Below are 17,695 nucleotides of genomic sequence, written 5' to 3' on the forward strand. Positions count from 1 at the left end.
CCCCATCCCGGAGCCAGCACTCCGAGCCCCCTCCTGCACCCCAAGCCCCAGCCCTGAACCCTCTCCCAGAGCCAGCACCCCATACCCTCTCCTTCACTCCAACACTCTGCCCCAACCTGGAGCCCCCTCCTGCACCCAAATTCCCTCCCAGAGCTTACACCCTCACCCCCTCCTGCACCCCAATCCTCTGCCCCAGGCTCAGCCCAGAGCCTCCTCCCACACTGCAAACCCCTCGGCCCCAGCCCAGAGCCCACTTTCCCCGCCCGGGGAAAGTGAGTGAGGGTGGGGGAGAGCGAGTGATGAGGGGAGGGGATGGAGTGAGTGGGCCGGGGCTTTGGGGAAGGGGTGAGGTCTCAGGGAATGTGCAGGGTAGATCCTGGGTTGCCCTTAAATTCAAAAAGTTGGAGATCACTGGTCTCTGCTGACACAGTTGCAGGCCTGGGAGCTCATTCTGCACACACCTTTAGGCTGGGACTATATTTCCCTCCGTGTTCAGTACAGTGCTGAATTCATTGCCAATGCTTAACAAATACCGCGTCTAATCCTGCTCCCAACGCAATCAATGCCGAGGCTTCCATTGACTTGCCCAGCAATAGAGTTGGGCTCAATCATTGAACATACCCTGCAGATCTGGACAAATTAAATGCAATACTTATACTTTATCTGAAAACTCAAACCGAATAAAAATGTTTAAATCCAGGGCAACTTCATTACTATGAAGATAAATATTACTTTAATGCAGTTCACCATAACAACAGGCTGTTTACTAAAACCCTTCACAGTTTAATTTAGCCAGCATTTTATATTGGACGGCATTTTCATTAGAAATCCCTGGCAAAAGCTCAGACTGCATTAAATCATTTAATATACTGAAGTCTCCATTTATTTAAGCAAGAGAGTCTAATTCAAAAAAGCAGACTTTAAACAGTGCACTGTGCTGACAACGCCACTGTAAAATGTCCTGTTAGTATCAGTGTAAGGTATTAGATGCGTTTAGTTCTAAAGCTTTTTATAGGCTTTCATTTTGTTTAACAATTCTCTGCATTGTCGCATCAGGCTGTCACTGCAGTGAACCTGGAGAGCCACAACTGGTGTAAATCAGCATCGCTCTGTGCCTTACAGTGATTTACACCGGGTGAGCATCTGGCTTATTGTCTCTGACATGATTTTGCTACCTTGGTCATTCCAGATGTGACATAAAGAAACTGATCTGAGCCACAGCACCAGAGTTTACTAGAGATTCAGAGTTCAGTGAAAAATGCAGTGAGCTTAGACTCAATGTAATAATAATGCTACTTAGCCCTTATAGCACTAATGATGTTTTACAAATACTGACTATCTGTATGCACTAATGGCTGGAAGATTCATTGCAACTAACTGAATTTTTTGAATGATCGATTTAAGAAGAGCTCTTATAAGCTTCCAGCACATCGCTAGAATCAATGGGCCTTATTCTTAAGAGCGTGCTGAGCAGTCAACTCCCCTTGCATGCTGTACATCCTGTCAGATCCCTCTCAGATGTAAGCAGGGTCTGACTGAGTTCTTCCTGATAGCTAGTGACGCACTAGGGGAAAAGACATCAGGACCACACTGTATTTGTGCGCACGCATGCACACACACACACATACACACACACACACACCTATTCTACCTAGGTGGTTAGCAGATAGACTTGCAGTGCCAAAGTAATCAATTTTGGCTGGGTTGGGGTTACAATTCACTTTAGAATTGAACGTGGGGGTAATGAAATGTTGTTATCCTTCCTGCAGGAGTAAAGGACAGCAGAACTGTACTTTGCATGCCCAGATTGAGATGGTCACCCTAAACTGAACCTCACTAGCTAAGCAGAGGGTAGGGATGCCAAATCCAACTGAAGATGAGATGGGTAAGGATGGGGGATTCTACTTGATGGTATGGCTGCTGCCTAAAGAGTCCCAGATGCCCTTTGACCCTCCTTTCTCTAGTATTTAAAGACAGAGCTGTGTGGACTCAACTGAGAGTCTTTGTTTCTGCCCCGTGATGACTAGAGCTGAGGTTACTGATGAGCGGGTCTAGGGGCTAAGCCTTAGACCTAGGATGAGGACAGTGCTGCAGTGGATGGCCCCACTCATTGGTACGCCACCCGCTTGGCCATAGTGGGACCAATGGGAAATTTATAGGGCTCAAACTCTTAAACCTCCCAATCCTCCAGCACCTAGGACCACTTGGTTCCCATCACCGAGAGGACCACTGCCTTCAGAAGTCCAGGAGGAAGAGAGAGAGGAGCCCAAAGAGGCCCTTGAAAGTGATACACTGTCACCCATTCATATTTCATCCTCATCCCCAGATGAAACAATTATGCCACCACCTCCCACTACAGAAGTTCTGGAACAGCCTTCCAAGGTGAGTAGTGGGGGCAAAAGACATATCTGGCTTCAAGACTAAGCTTGGTAAGTTTATAGAGGGGATGATATGATGGGATAGCCTAATTTTGGCAATTAATTCATCTTTGATTATTAGCAGGTAAATATGCCCAATGGTCTGTGGTGGGATGTTAGATGGGGTGGGATCTGACTTACTACAGAGAATTCTTTCCTGGGTGCTGGCTGGTGAGTCTTGCCCACATGCTCAGGGTTTAACTGATCACCGTATTTAGGGTCGGGAAGAAATTTTCCTCCAGGGCAGATTGGCAGAGGCCCTGGGGTTTTTCTCCTTCCTCTGCAGCGTGGGACATGGGTCACTTGCTGGAGGATTCTCTGCACCTTGAGATCTTTAAAGCACGATTTGAGGACTTAAATAACTCAGACAGAGGTTAGGGGTTTGTTACAGGAGTGAGTGGATGAGATTCTGTGGCCTGCATTGTGCAGGAGGTCAGACTAGATGATCATAATGGTCCCTTCTGACCTTAAAGTCTATGAGTCTATGAAAGATGGCACAGAGGCCCCCTGCCACCTCCTGAGGTTACTAAGAACTCGGCCAAGTAGGGGAAGCTCAGCATGTGGCCTCCCCGAGGTGGCCGCAAGCAGCAGAGATAACAGCGGCGGAGGCGGCAGTGAGCAGGGCCGGCTCCAGGCACCAGCTCAGCGAGCAGGTGCTTGGGGCGGCCAAGGGGAAGGGGCTGCACATCCGGCTCTTTGGCGGCAATTCGGCAACTGGTCCCTCACTCCCTCTCAGAGCGAAGGACCAGCCTCTGAATTGCCGCCGAAGACTGAAGTGGCAGCAGTAGTGAGTGGGATGCAGCAGAGGGAAGGGGGAGAGGGGTATTAAAAGGACATTTGTTCAGACTTTCACACTGCAAGACACTGCTCAACGTACTGAGGGGTGGGTGTTTGTGTATAGTCACATGCTTTTGAAAGTGGTTGTGGTGCTTTTCCAACTTAATGCTGAGTTCTTTTTCCCTTTATTATACAGACTCAGTGCTTGTGAGAGGGGAAGTATTGCCTCTTCAAGGCACCTCAGGGTGGTGATTAGTTTTCCCAGATTCCTGGCGGGGGACTCGAACCAGGTCTGTTTTGTATTGTTAAGAGGCACCCCCACAGATATTCAACCCACCCTTGTTGCTGCCAACTCCCCTGGCAGAAGGGTTACATATATAAATGCACATCACAGTTATTGATACTTGCCACATCTAAGCACTATGATCCTGCCAAGTGCTGTGGAGCAAACTCCTTCCATGGGAGACGAGGATGCTCAGCACCTTACTGGATGAGGCCCTTTGGCTTATTGCTGGACACCACGGGTCTACTCTAATAAACAAGGGAGAAGAAAATTGTCACATTCAACAAAGAGCTGGGATATATTGCGGACCTTTCGAGCTCATTCAAAGGCTTGTATTGGAAGCAGGACTTTAGAGAAACAATGGCACGTTGTCAATAGGATACACTGGACATTATTAATAAACATTAGGAGGCTTGATATGATCTGGCAGAAGCAATGTAATGAAATCAAGTACTGGAGCTGGACCGGGTGCGGGAGGAATCTGAACAAGATGCTTAATGACTTACTGGACTGTGAAATACAGTGGAGAGCCAGGTTGGAAAGGAAAATCTTTTAATGAATTCAGCACATGCACCCTTGGAAAGCTTTGCTCGCCGTTCCTCAGAAATGTTTGACTCACCTGAAGATCCTGATCGTATTAAAAAAAACCAAACAGTAAGTAATAATAGTAATAATATGATGAGCAGGACCCTTATATCCAATTTATATTTGTAATCCAGCTAGTGCCTCACCTAAAGCCCAAAGATTTATAGGTTTGCATCTATAATTAATATCTTTCCTTAAGCAAGAAGGGGAAGGTTTTTTTCATACAAATAAATCTGGTGCTACAGACCTGGCTTTGGAAGACTAATATTTAAATTCTCAGCAAGACATGATTATCGAAACACACACACACACACACACACACACGCTCTTATTTTTCAGTGGACTGACCTGTGAGGCTTTGAGGAGAAAAAGGAACGGGGAGGTTTGATGGGTGTTTGCACTGAACAAACCTGTTTCCCAGAGATTCAATTTGCATCAGGTCTGTTGTTAGCAGCAGGCCTGTGACTGGAAGCCAAGATTTCATAAAGGGCTTTGCGGAAGAGTTGATCGATCTGGTTTTAGTTTCATGAAGAAAATAAACAGTTGGGCTGTAAAAGGGTCAAGCAGAATCAGGGTTAATTAAGTGACTCACAGGAGGTCAAAATTAAAAAAATCTTTCTCTTTTTCCTTTCTTTCTTTCTCTCACCCCCACCACACCCCATCCCCAAATTTTTCACCAGTAAAAAGTGCCAGAAGAAACCAAGTTGTCAGATACTTATAGATTCTTGCATCTCTTTTGTAGTCAGGGGATCTAGGACTGTGGTCTCAAAGCTAAGAAAAATTTATTGAGAGTAGAAGCATTCCATCAGCCTTCTTCCTGAACTGAATTGTCATACACCGACCCAGAAGGCTGACTCCCTGCCATGCTCCACTTCTGCTGGTCTCTGTCCTGTGGCTATCAATTGTATCCTCACATTGGGATCAAGCAGTATATTTGACTCGATCTTTGCAGCTTAGATTCTAAGGTTGCTCCACCTGCTTTGTGCTATAATTCTTGAGCTGAGAACACCCTATGCCATTTATTAAGCAGATTAACCTAAGCAGAGAACAACTTTTCTGAATTCAGAAGGACTTTTATCAGAACAATATCGGTCGTAACTGGAAAAATACCTCTCCCCCCCCTTAATTTATTGCCTGACACAAGAAAATTTGTCAAAAGCATAATCACATTTAATCAGGTGTAGTTAGTAATGACAGTGAATGCTTTTACCCTTCTGGATCCAAAGTGGCATAGTAACGAATATATCTGAACGGAGCCCAAGTAGTCAGTGTGTTTACACTGCACTGAGCTGTACAATATCTTCATTTAACTCCGATTTTAATTATTCATGTTTAAATACTGTTCATCTAAAAATCCCTTATGTGCTTAGTAATATAAGAGATTATCAAATATTACAAGCAAACACAGGTTTCCTGTCTAAGGACAAGGCCCAAGCTACTGTGAACAAAGATGCTTGACATGCGGAGTGTATAGAGTTTTTGTAATATAGACAGGGTCACAGGGCTGGAATTACAGTGATTCACTGGGCCCAATCCAGAGGTTCTGCAAAGCTATAGCAGAAAATCCAAGCAGGGTAGGCAAAGATGGGCATATACCACATTTATATCCCATCCTGGGACTAGCTGATCCTGATCCTGGGAGCTTCACGTCTGGCAAACTTGCATAATGCCTGCCTGATCTGTGCCTGGCGTATGTCAATGTAAGCGTAATGTGTAAGTTCCACAATTTCAAGAGTACTTTCAACTGAAGAAGGAAGGAAGAAGGAAGCCTTAATAGAAAACACTGTGTTAAATGCTGTTTCAATAGCTCTGTTATTGCCAAGTGTTAATGCTGCTGAACACCACCCTCGCCTTATGTAGTGTTCAACGTGCTCCTATTTCTTAACATCTGCAAAGAACATGGGCCATGAGTGCCTGATGAAAGCGCTTCCCTTGAAGGCCTCAAAGGTGGAACAAAGTGCAGGACAATGGCTCCAGATGGGGAAAGGCAAATAGCCCACCGGTTGAGGAAGTTGAAAACAATGCAAGAGACGCATTGCTGTAGCAAAGGTACAACGTTGTCTGTAATCCCACTTTCATGCTTAAACATTTCTGCTGTAAATAATTGTTTCTAACGTCAGTGAGCTAAGGGACGGTCTGTCTGCAAGGCCAAAATGGACTGAATCCTAGTTCAGGTTTGTCTGAAACGAAAACGTTAAAAACCAAAGGCAAAGTTAAGAAAGGGTTAGGGGGTCAAAGGTCATTTGTGTATCAGTTCAAAGGACTCTACTGTCCGAAAAAAGCCTTGATATTAATTTCCTTATCAAGAGAACTTCAAAATTAACACTTGCCTCTTTTAGCTCTTGGTGAACATTATTCTTGCTTTAGTCAATAAGCTGTATGCGTGGATTGCGAGAGGCAGGAAAGCTATATAGGTATTAACATGGTTTAAGGATTTAGGACTTTAATAAAGGTGGTAAGTAATGTAGCTGTGAGAAAGAGATTGGCAAAATGTAATGTACCTCTCAACACATGAGATCCTGCTGATAGGAAGATGGTAGTGAGCTAGGTAAATTGTATGCCTTTGGTTGAGATTACTTAAGAAATATCTGGGTACTAGTGAATAACTAGCCTACATCTTATCATAGAAAATATATCCCATCCTGATAGGACAATCAGAATTGTTCCCTGCAATATATTTGTTATCCCATCTGGTTATAAATGTGTGGTGTTCAGATGTTGCTTGTAATTATTAGAACTGGGAGCACTGGCCATTGGAAGTCTGAAACAGGAAGGAGTGGGGCGGAGTTGAGGAGGCAGAGTGAGAGTTACAGAGGGTGCAGCAGCAGCTTGGTAAAGAGGTTTCCACTTTAAAAATAAAGTCCTGTTGAAGTTTGTTAGTACTTTGCCTGGTTGATATAACAAAATGACTTGAACAATGGAGCCTTTTCTAGTTGCTATGTTTTGTTGTTGTTCATTTTTAATGTCACTCATGGTTCAATTTTCAGCCCTGGACCTCTGTATTTGCTTACCCACCAGCCACTTTTGCTGACAGATAAGGCCACTGCCGTATTTGCCAATAAAGATTTTGCCCGGTGCAGTTGTGCATGCAAAACAGAGCATGTGAAATCAGCCCTTGTCATGGTATAATTCCCCACTCTGAACCTTAGCGTCCAAAAGATGGGGTACCAGCATGAATTCCTCTAAGCTCAATTACCAGCTTAGTACTTGTAGCGCTGCCACCAACCAGGAATTCCAGTGCCTGGTACACTCTGGTCCCCCCAAAACCTTGCCCGGGGAACCCCAAGACCCAGACCCTCTGGATCTTAACACAAGGAAAGTAAACCTTTTCCCTCACCATTGCCTCTCCCAGGCTTCCCCTCCCTGGGTTACCCTGGAAGATCACTGTGATTCAAACTCCTTGAATCTTGAAACAGAGAGGAAAATCCACCTCCCCCCCTCCTTTTCTCTCCCCCTCCCAGACTCTCCCTGAGAGAGAAAGTAATCCTAACACAGAGAGAAAATAACCTTTCTCTCCCCCTTCCCTCCTTTCTCCCCACCAATTCCCTGGTGGATCCAGACCCAGTCCCCTGGGGTCTCACCAGAATAAAAAAAGAACAATCAGGTTCTTAAACAAGAATAGCTTTTAATTAAAGAAAGAAAAAACAGTAAAAATTATCTTTGTATATTTAAGATGGAATATGTTACAGGGTGTTTCAGCTATAGACACTGGGAATACCCTCCCAGCCTAAGTATACAAGTACAAATTAAAATCCTTTCAGCAAAATACACATTTGAACTCCTTCCAGCCAAATACACATTTGCAAATAAAGAAAACAAACATAAGCCTAACTCGCTTTATCTACCTAGTACTCACTATTCTGGACATGTAAGAAACTGTATCAAAGAGATTGGAGAGAAACCTGGTTGCACGTCTGGTCCCTCTGAGCCCCCAGAGTGAGCAACAACCAAACACTAACAGCACACATACAGACTTCTCTCCTTCAAGATTTGAAAGTATCCTGTCCCCTGATTGGTCCTCTGGTCAGGTGACAGCCAGGCTCACTGATCTTGTTAACCCTTTACAGGCAAAAGAGACATGAAGTACTTCTGTTCTATTAACCCTTAACTATCTGTTTATGACAGCCCTTCTTGAGGCTGGCAGAAAATTTAGTCTCTTGGGGTTCTGATCTGTTTTCTCCAAAGAACGGCAATGCTTCAAGTCACCCCATTTTTATCTTCAGTCTGAAAATTCCACTGCACCCTGTCTTAACAGGCAGTGTCAGTCTCAATCATGTTTAGGCTCCTACTTACCTGTTAAGTTCCTGGCATAAACAAAGAGAAGTTAGCTTAAATATATATATATATATATAGTGTTACTGGAAGGGTACAATGTATCACTACTTTACTTTTATTCTTAAATTCCGGAATAATAACCCAGTAACCAAAAGCCGAGCGATGGCTAAAGCAGGCTTCTCTCTAAAGCAGAGAGGCACAACTCACTCCATCTGGTTCTTTCTAGACTGACTCTGATCACACACTTCACTACAGAGCCCTCGAGTCTGCAAGCAGGACCAGGAAGCCCCCCTTCCCACAGTCTTAAAGCAATAGTTTGCAATTCCAACATGTTCCTGCACACACCAAAATACCATTGTGTGATAGTCACCCAATCAGCCAGGAAATCTGCTAGCTGTAAGAATAGCCTCACAAGCAGCTAGCAGCAATATCAGTGGGATGGACTCCCTTGGAGGTATTTGAATTGAAAGATAGTGGCCATCTCCAGTTGTCATTGCATGATACTGCTCTCCTTGTCCATCAGATTTTATAATTTGCAGTGATGTGGAACTTCCTCTTTTCTCAGGGCAGCCTATGCCCAAGGGCAAATGTTCATTCACTTCATAGGGCATGATGTAACGCCGAGAGTGATGCAGCCCTGTATATATAAGGCAAGAAAATGTAGTGTCAGCTGAAAAACTTGGAAATACAGTTCTGTTGTTTCTAAAGGACATGCAATCTTCTAAAGTGTCTCTCTCTGTTATTTGGTATTGCAGGTTGTTACAGCAGTACAAGAAGTTTTTCCATACCAAAGGTAAGAGGTATGATGTCATCTCGAACTTGCTGGAGGAAGCCCAGTATCATATGTATGAAGACACCTTTTACATTGTTATTTCCTCACATGTTTACCGTAGGCTACATGGATTCATTGGTCTCTTATCATTATAACCTCTTGATAGCTCTTAGTGAGAGGATAGGTATGACTCAAACTTCATGTTCTACAGTCAAACAATACATCAGTGTTTTCATAAATACTATATACAAATTACATTGAGAACAATAGGCCTCTCCATATTTCCTGGGTGGATGAATCTGCGATCGCAAGCCTTTTTACCCAGCAGTAAATGCTCTGTAAGGAATGGTACTGCATTGGCAGAAAGACAGACTGAGATGACTGAATGGGGCTTTTCCATCTCTAACTTCTATGATTTTATGATTCTGTGAAATGAATATTATCATAACACTGACTAACAAAATCCCAGGATGGGATTTTGTTAGTCAGTGTTATGATAATATTCATTTCACAGAATCATAAAATATACCTCCAAGGGAATAATTACTATTAATTATTAACATTAGCCTATTATTAATTAACATTTGCACCATCTATCACCATCTGGCCAGACTGATCATTCACAAGCGTGCACATACCTTGTTTTAACAAAAGCTGCAGTACGCTATAGAATATGTTTCACAGTAGGGTTGTCATAGCCTCATCTGTAAGCTTTTTACTAATGCACTTTACAAGGTATCTTATTATACACGGATGAGGAATGTGGCTGCATCCAGTAATAATTTCATTAATTATGAATAAAGCATTTACAAATGACACCCTTATCTAAAAATGGGGATGAACTCATTTTGTTTTAATGCGGATGCAATATGTTATTTGTGATCCCGTAGGAAGCACTGCTGGGAGAGCAGGCCAGCAAAAAGGTCTGGAAGCTGATGAGATTTACACCATTAAATAAGAACAAACAAACAAAATAGACCTCACAGGAGAAAAAAGCAGAGAAGTAGCAAATGGCATTAGAATGAAACTGACCAAGTTCCAAGCTGGTGAAAGGTGAGAGTTTAAAGATGCCAAGCAGCGTTGAAAAGCCCAGACTGGTCTGAGTCAGTGACCTTGGGCTAGGACTGAGGCCAATAAAGTAGTATCCTAAGTTGATGGTAAGCCCAGATTTTAGCTGGCGTTCTTTCATTTGCAAGATATTCAGCTGGCTGACAGCTCCCCAAGACTCATTAGCCACACAGTCTTTATCATTGCAGCATCTTGGTACTGTACACCCTGTAGGATTCCACTCAAGTGGTGACAAGTTTGTTGATATAAAATACATCACTGTGGTTGTTGACGTCCACTATAAACATGTCCCTATTCATAGCCTATTTAGTGGCTAGAACTGGGTGAATACTTCCTGGTCAAAAATTAAGTTCGCAGGTCAGCCTCATTGTTTATTGGTGAATTGTCTGTTTATTATGTTGTTATTTGAAATTGTTCACCAAATAATTTCTGATTTGCCCATCATGCACGAGCAATCTGTTGTGAGCACAGCTGGTCAAACTATTCAGTCCTAATATTCATTCCATGGCCCATGTTATACAGGAGGACAGACTAGATAATCTAATGGTTCATTCTGGCCTTAAACATTGTGCAGATCTATGAATATTTATTATGAGTAAGCTTTTCAAAAGTCACTAGTGAGTTGGGGTGTGTCAGTTAGTTTGGGTACCCAGCTTCAGACATGCTTCAAGTAACCTAATTTTTAGGCTTCTGAAAAGTGTGCCAAAGGGCACCCAAAAATGTAGGTAGCCAAAATCATGATCATTTTTAAAATGCTTTGGGCTATGAATTTAGCCGTCTTTTTGTGTGGCAAGATCCTGGAAAACTGGTCCTGACTTTATTCAGATGCTTTCATTCATAAGTATTTGCTGGCATTTGGATGAAGACACACACACACACACACACACACACACACACACACACACACACACACACACACACACACACACACACACACACACACACACACACACACACACACACACACACACACACACACACACACACACACGTTGTTTACAAACTGTTATGCCAACTATTCATTACTCCAACTAGCAAATAATGAATAATGATTGAGACTCATTGAGGCAGAAGCTGAAGATGGTAGGAGCTGCAGAGGAGAAGGCTTTTGCACCAGCAATGAGAAGATTATCAGAAGGAACAGATTTGGAGGTAGGTATTAGATGAGTAGAGGGAGTGGAGAGGATAGCTGAGAAAGACAGGGGTGGAAGGAATCTGTGGAAACCCTGTAGATACCATGAGAGCCATTTCAAACTAGATCTTGAAAGGAATTGAGAATACCTGAAGTTATTTGAAGATGGTAGTGGACTAATGTATTTTTTCATATACATTTATCCTGTAATCATATGGTCCGTTTACCAAGGTACTTACCTAACTTATCCTGCTACTGCATGATATTTTCTGTGACAGGAAGGGCTAGTAATTTCATGTCAAAGCGATTACCTTGCCAGGGACTTACTTTGCAGCATCTACCTTTGCAAATATACCTCAGCCATCTACCTTTGCAAATATACTGGTGCAGCTATACTGCAAACGTGTTTATATTAGTATCTATTTATTTTAGTGCCAGCTACATATTAGGGTTAAATTATTTTCCTGCTCCCCACCAGTTTCTGAGGACAAGCATTGCCACTGGCCTGGTACTAGAAATATTTGCTGTAAATTAATTTTTGCTGTTTTTTTTTTCAAATCAGCAAATGTACCAAAAATTAACGTACACTGATTATTTCTAGTCCTGCTGAATGAGCCATTGTACACTCACCCGTCCCTCTCCCAACTAGGGAAACCAAAGTCAGCCCAGTATGTGCTCCTGTGATTACTAGTTCAATTGTATGAAACTGCTTTGAAATTCACAATATTCCGGCAAACCATGAGCAACTTAGTTTTCAGCCCTAGCTGACAGAGGATTTATTTATTAAGGTTTTTAGTTATTTGCCAAAGTGTCTGGGTGGCAATCATTTCACAGGGTTATAAAAATTCTATTTCCTCACGAAGTCAAAAGTAAAATATAAAACATATTTTGAAAAGTGGAGAATAACATTTACATTTTAATCTCTCAAAATGCTTTAGTTTCTGATAAAGTAGGTTTTCCTCAGTGTGTGTTATAGGGGGTGGAGGGCGAGAAGGGGACGGGCGGGGCAATGGATTGGAGCGCAGGTTGTTTCCTGAAAGTAATATTGGAAGTGCAGCGCTGTGAAAGCCATATAAAAGCTGACTGGAGAGATGATCACATTTCTAAGTGCTTTTAGAGCCAGATTTACAACTAACAAACAAACAAAAAAAAACTAGAGGTGCAAATGCACATGTAATTGAACTTATTTAATTACCATAACTGCATGTGCAAAAGAGGTAATTATCTGCACAGCTAAGCCATATCTGTGTATCTTGTTACCTGAGTGGCATGTTAATATTCAACACTGGGGCAAAAATGACATCACTGAAGTTAATCCTGATTTACGCTGGTGTCAGCTGGATCAGACCCAGGCTCTTTGTGGATCACTAAGCTGAGACTGTTTCTTAGAAGTGGTTGTATCAAAGTAGATGAGTTCTCATTGATTAAACTAGGGCTCACAAATGATATAAAAATAAATGCAATTGATTGCGAGATTAAAACAATAATCATTGTTAATCGCAGGTTTAATCGCACTGCTAAACAATAATAGAATACCAATTTAAATGTATGGTGAATATTTAGGATGTTTTCCTACATTTTCAAATATATTGATTTCAGTTGCAACACAGAATACAAAGTGTACAGTGCTCAGTTTATTATTTTACATTACAAATATTTTCACTGTAAAAAAGAATTTAAAAGGATAATGCAATCTATATGTTGAAACATGAATGGGCATACAAATGTTTAGCATATTTGGCAGGTAAATACCTTGTAACACCAGCTACAACAGTGCAATGTGAACACCTGTTTTCACTTTCAAGTGACATTGTAAATAAGAAGGTGGCAGCATTATCTCCTGTCAATGTAAACAAACTTGTTTGTCTTAGTGATTGACTGAACAAGAAGTAGGACTGAGAGGACTTGTAGGATCTAAAGTTGTACATTGTTTTGGTTTTGAATGCAGTTATGTAAAAAAAATTCTACATTTGTAAGTTGCACTTTCACAATAAAGAGATTGCACTACAGTACTTGTATGAGGTAAACTGAAAAATACTATTTCTTTTGTTTCTCTTTTTACAGTGCAAATATTTGTAATAAAAAGATAATATAAAGTGAGCATTGTCGACTTTGAAATCAAGATATTTTAAAATGTAGGAAAACATCCAAAATACTTATAATAAATTTAAATTGGTGTTCTATTATTGTTTAACAGGGTAATTAAAACTGCAATTAATGGCAACTATTTTTTTTATCTAGTTAATTTGTTTTGCATAGTCGCTTGATTTAACTGCAATTAATTGATAGCCCTAATTGAAACATTGGAGAAAATAAGTTATATAAAGTAGAGCGAAGCTGGTGCTGACCTGGAAGCTGCATCAAAAATTCCATGGGATAGCTGAGTCACTCAATCTGCCTTGCACCTGAATTAATTACAGTTGTATTTCAACACCTGCAAAATGAGATGAAGATGAATAATCGATGTGGGATTAAGTATTGTTTTATCAGCACTGGTACTGCAGCATGAACTAAGAAACACACTATGTCATAGAAGAAATGGAAAAAAAAGCAGCCAGACAGAGCAAAATGAGTCATAATGGTAATGTGGATCTTCTTTTTCTCAGAGCTCCATATCTCAACTGTCTATGGAGCTATTTCATACATTTATTTGGTGTCATTGTTGATGACTGGTTTAGATTCAACCCTGTTTTTTAAATGGTTTCCTCTCCCTTGTGGGCAGCTAGCTGCAAAGAGACTCTAAGGACTATCCTTTGAAATGGGCTTCAGTTTACCTTTACATTTGTACACATACAATGGACTGTGCCTGCAAAAGTGACTGCACGCCCATTTAGGATCTCGTTTAACCAGAACTAAGTGCTCAGCTGAACTGGGACTGACTTAAGCATGTGCTTAGGTGCCTTGCTGTATTCAGGTTTAAGGGCCTTATCCTGAGAAATGCTGAACAGTTGCAAGTCACATCTACGGTGATCAGATAGGAAGTGTGAAAAATTGGGACGGGGGTGAGGGGCAATAGGAGCCTACATAAGAAAAAGACCCCAAAATCGGGACTGTCCCGATAAAATTGGGACATCTGGTCACCCTAGTCACACCTCTCGAGATGTGGCTCTGAATACATGCATTCACATGTCTGAACAAGGGAAATAGATAATAAACTGCCCACACATGCAGGTGCTGTCCACTGTATTTGTAAGCCACTGGCATGAGCTACGTCTCCCTCCACCCCGCAAGCCCAGTTTGCAGAAGATACAACTCTGTTACAGTATGAGCTAAAGCTGAGGCTGCTCATGCTTTTAGTTCTGGAGGTTCCCCAATTCAGTCCCCAGTGTGTTGGCCAAGATGGTGACCATCGTGCAGACACAAAAGTAGGGGAATGAAACTTGGAAGCATGCTTGAAAAGAGCTACAGATTTAGCCCAAGGAGCTCACTCCTTTTGGAGGCTCAACCTCTCTCCCCCAGAAAATGTACCTTCAAATGACTTGGAGATATTTTTAGGCATGTCCTCTAATTTCCCCCCTTGAAAATGCAATTAGTTGCATGTGTTTATCATCCAACTGCACAATTGCAAATGCCTTTTTGTACAATCTTTTTAATTTGGGTACAATATCAGAATCTGGGGCTAAAGCAAGCTGAGATGTTTCCCTGAAGAAATACTTCATTCCAAATGTTGTCTCTGTTTGAAGGGTCACTTGTGATGTCAATTCCCTCATCCTCTCAATCTCTCACATGAAATAACTGCCCATTTCTCCCATCTAGGGAGCCAAACATAGGCAGTACAAAGTGATCAAAAAATCACAGGCTCCAAAGGCAAATTGAAAGCATTATTTTAAACCCTTTGACAAAGCTGACCCAGCCGTGACATTAAAGTGGTCCTGGATACCAGAATAAATTTCATTTCCACACTTGCTGGTTTTGAAACTGATTTAGCCCATCTAGACCAAAAATTAAATGCAACATTGGTTTTTGTCCCTTACACTGAAAAGTTATGAGCTTTACTTACTTGGTCATTAAGTTACACTGTACAGAAATATTGCCTTAAATCAATTAATTCCTTAAGTAGTGACTCTACTGTAGCTTCCTTCAAAGTCCTTCTCACTCTATCCAAACTCTGAGAAACCTAGAACAAGACTTTGCCTTATAACACACTTCTTCAGATGCACTTCTTCAACTGTCGGCCCATACTGTAGATTGATTCTCTGTGTTATGAGATTATGGGATACTGAGATAACTAGCTACAGAGACACCATTAAAAAGTCAACATTTACCAGTAGTTATCCCACCATGGTAGTGGAGATACTGCAATTATTGTTTAAAACCCGGTTCAAGAAATCACTGAAGTATGTGCTTATATCCCGTTGACTTCAAAGTTAAGCATGTGCTTAAGGGCTTTGCTGAACTGGCATCTAGGTAAGTAGAAAGACTGAAATATTTCAGATACAATAGGGTCATAACTATTGACAAATGGAGACCACTGAAGCCTGAAACAATCTGACAAGATTATTCAGGAAACAACTCACGCCAATTTATTAAACTAGACATGTCTAGATTGTTTCACAACTCCATATTGTTGGCTTAAGAAAGCATCCCCCTATGTTGTCTATAGATGATTTTAAAAAGTGGTATGGCAGTCCATTCTCCAGTCTGCACATGATTCTGTATGCACATTTTAATAAACGGCTTACTCTGAGTAGTTAGCAAAAAAAGGACAGCCATTTGATGAAAGGACTAATGATTCAGAAGCTATGCTGTCTTGACATGTAAAACATTTGGGTTCCAGTCAGATGGTCTCTCTTCAGTCAAAGGCACTTTGGTTGATTGTTTTTGCTTCTCCTCCTCGTTGAGGATATTAGAACTGGCCAACGCATCAGGTGTGCATCCAGAACCAAACTTTCCCAGGAAATAGTAGGGGGGTCATTCTTGATCACTGAAGAATTTTTAAAATCCAGCTTCATGTCAATCTTTGGAGGATGAGGATCTAGCTTATCTACTAGCTTTCTAGCTTACTGTGATTAGAGTTGGTTGGAATTTTTTTCTCCTCTGTGAGCTAGATTTCCCTGGCTGGACTACATTTCCCATGATGAACCATAGTATCCTTTCTACCTGAGATGATGTGGTGCATTGTGGACAATGTAGACTGTAGCCTGGTTCATAGAGTAGAATGGGGACATGAGGCACTCAAGCTCCAATTCCCATGAGGCAACAGAGTGAAATTTTCAATGGAAATTAGTTAGTTTTCAGCTGAAATGTTTCAGTTTTTGTACAAAAACCAGGAAGTTTTCAGTTTTCAGTTGTTCGGGTTTTTTGACAAAAGTCAAAACTTTCCGCAGAAAGCAGACATTTCATACACAACCTCAATCAGACACCCGGTTTTGATGGAAAAATGTTGACCTGCCCTAACTATAACATCTGTATCACCTATGATAGCTTTAAATGGACAACAGCTTTTTACAGTTACTGTACTTGGTGTTCCAGGCTTTGATTAACTTGTACTGGATTGTTTTCAGTTATTCCAACTGGGGCCAGGGGATGGAAAACAGGTTTTAACATTATTTGATAATGTTTTTTTTCCTCCTGTGCATCTTAAAAATGTTCTTATTAGGCTAGTGACTTAAATATAAAAAGAAAGAGTCTTAACTGCTGTAAATCCCTGTAAGCTCTGTTGGACTGAAGTCACTGGAGCTACCCTGATTTATACCAACTGAGAATCTTGCCTAAACTTCTATAAAGTCACTTTTTAAAAACAGTAGCGCAGTGTTTCTCAAACTGGGGTTGCTGCTTGTGTAAGGAAAGCCCCTGGTGGGCTGGGCTAGTGCGTTTACCTGCCCTGTCCACAGGTCCAGCCCATCACGGCTCCCACTGGCCGCGGTTCGCTGCTGCAGCCAATGGGACCTGTGGGAAGCAGCGGCCAGTACGTCCCTCCGCCTGTGCTGCTTCCAGCAGCTTCCATTGGCCTGGAGCAGTGAACTGCAGCCAGTGGGAGCTGTGATTGGCTGGACCTGCGAACGGGGCAGGTAAACAAACCGGCCAGGCCCGCCAGGGGCTTTCCTTACACAAGCGGCGACCCCAGTTTGAGAAACACTGCAGTAGCATCTGTTATTACTACTGCAAAGTCTTCACCTTACCTGCAGACTAACTGGAAGGATATATTTCCTCGAGGACACACCAATCACCGTAAAGTCAGATAACAGAACTATAATTCAGGGAAGAGTTGGCACAGAGAAATACAAGCTGGTAAAATGAAGAGAAGCACCATTTTGTGTGGATTACTTCTATAAGCTTAGTAGCTCAGTCAAGATTTTCATATGCATTCCCATTTTACAAAATACATTAAATTCTTTGTCCATGCCACCATGAAAAAGAACCAATACAATTCTTGAAAAGAGCTG

The 17,695-nt window shown here is 41.8% G+C and overlaps 1 long non-coding RNA gene across 2 annotated transcripts; it reads left to right on the forward strand.

The window, feature by feature from the left end:
- The first annotated feature begins 967 nt into the window (after positions 1–967).
- LOC127031633 (uncharacterized) lies at positions 968–9,571 on the forward strand. 2 transcript variants are annotated; one of them, XR_007768583.1, is made up of 4 exons: positions 968–2,429; positions 3,391–4,131; positions 5,923–6,111; positions 9,093–9,571. It is a non-coding gene; the product is annotated as an uncharacterized LOC127031633 (long non-coding RNA). The 2 variants fall into 2 exon arrangements; XR_007768584.1 differs by having other exon boundaries at positions 968–1,885.
- Positions 9,572–17,695: the final 8,124 nt, after the last annotated feature.

Source organism: Gopherus flavomarginatus, chromosome 11 (genome assembly GCF_025201925.1).
Source record: "Gopherus flavomarginatus isolate rGopFla2 chromosome 11, rGopFla2.mat.asm, whole genome shotgun sequence".
Taxonomy (NCBI): Eukaryota; Metazoa; Chordata; order Testudines; family Testudinidae; genus Gopherus; species Gopherus flavomarginatus.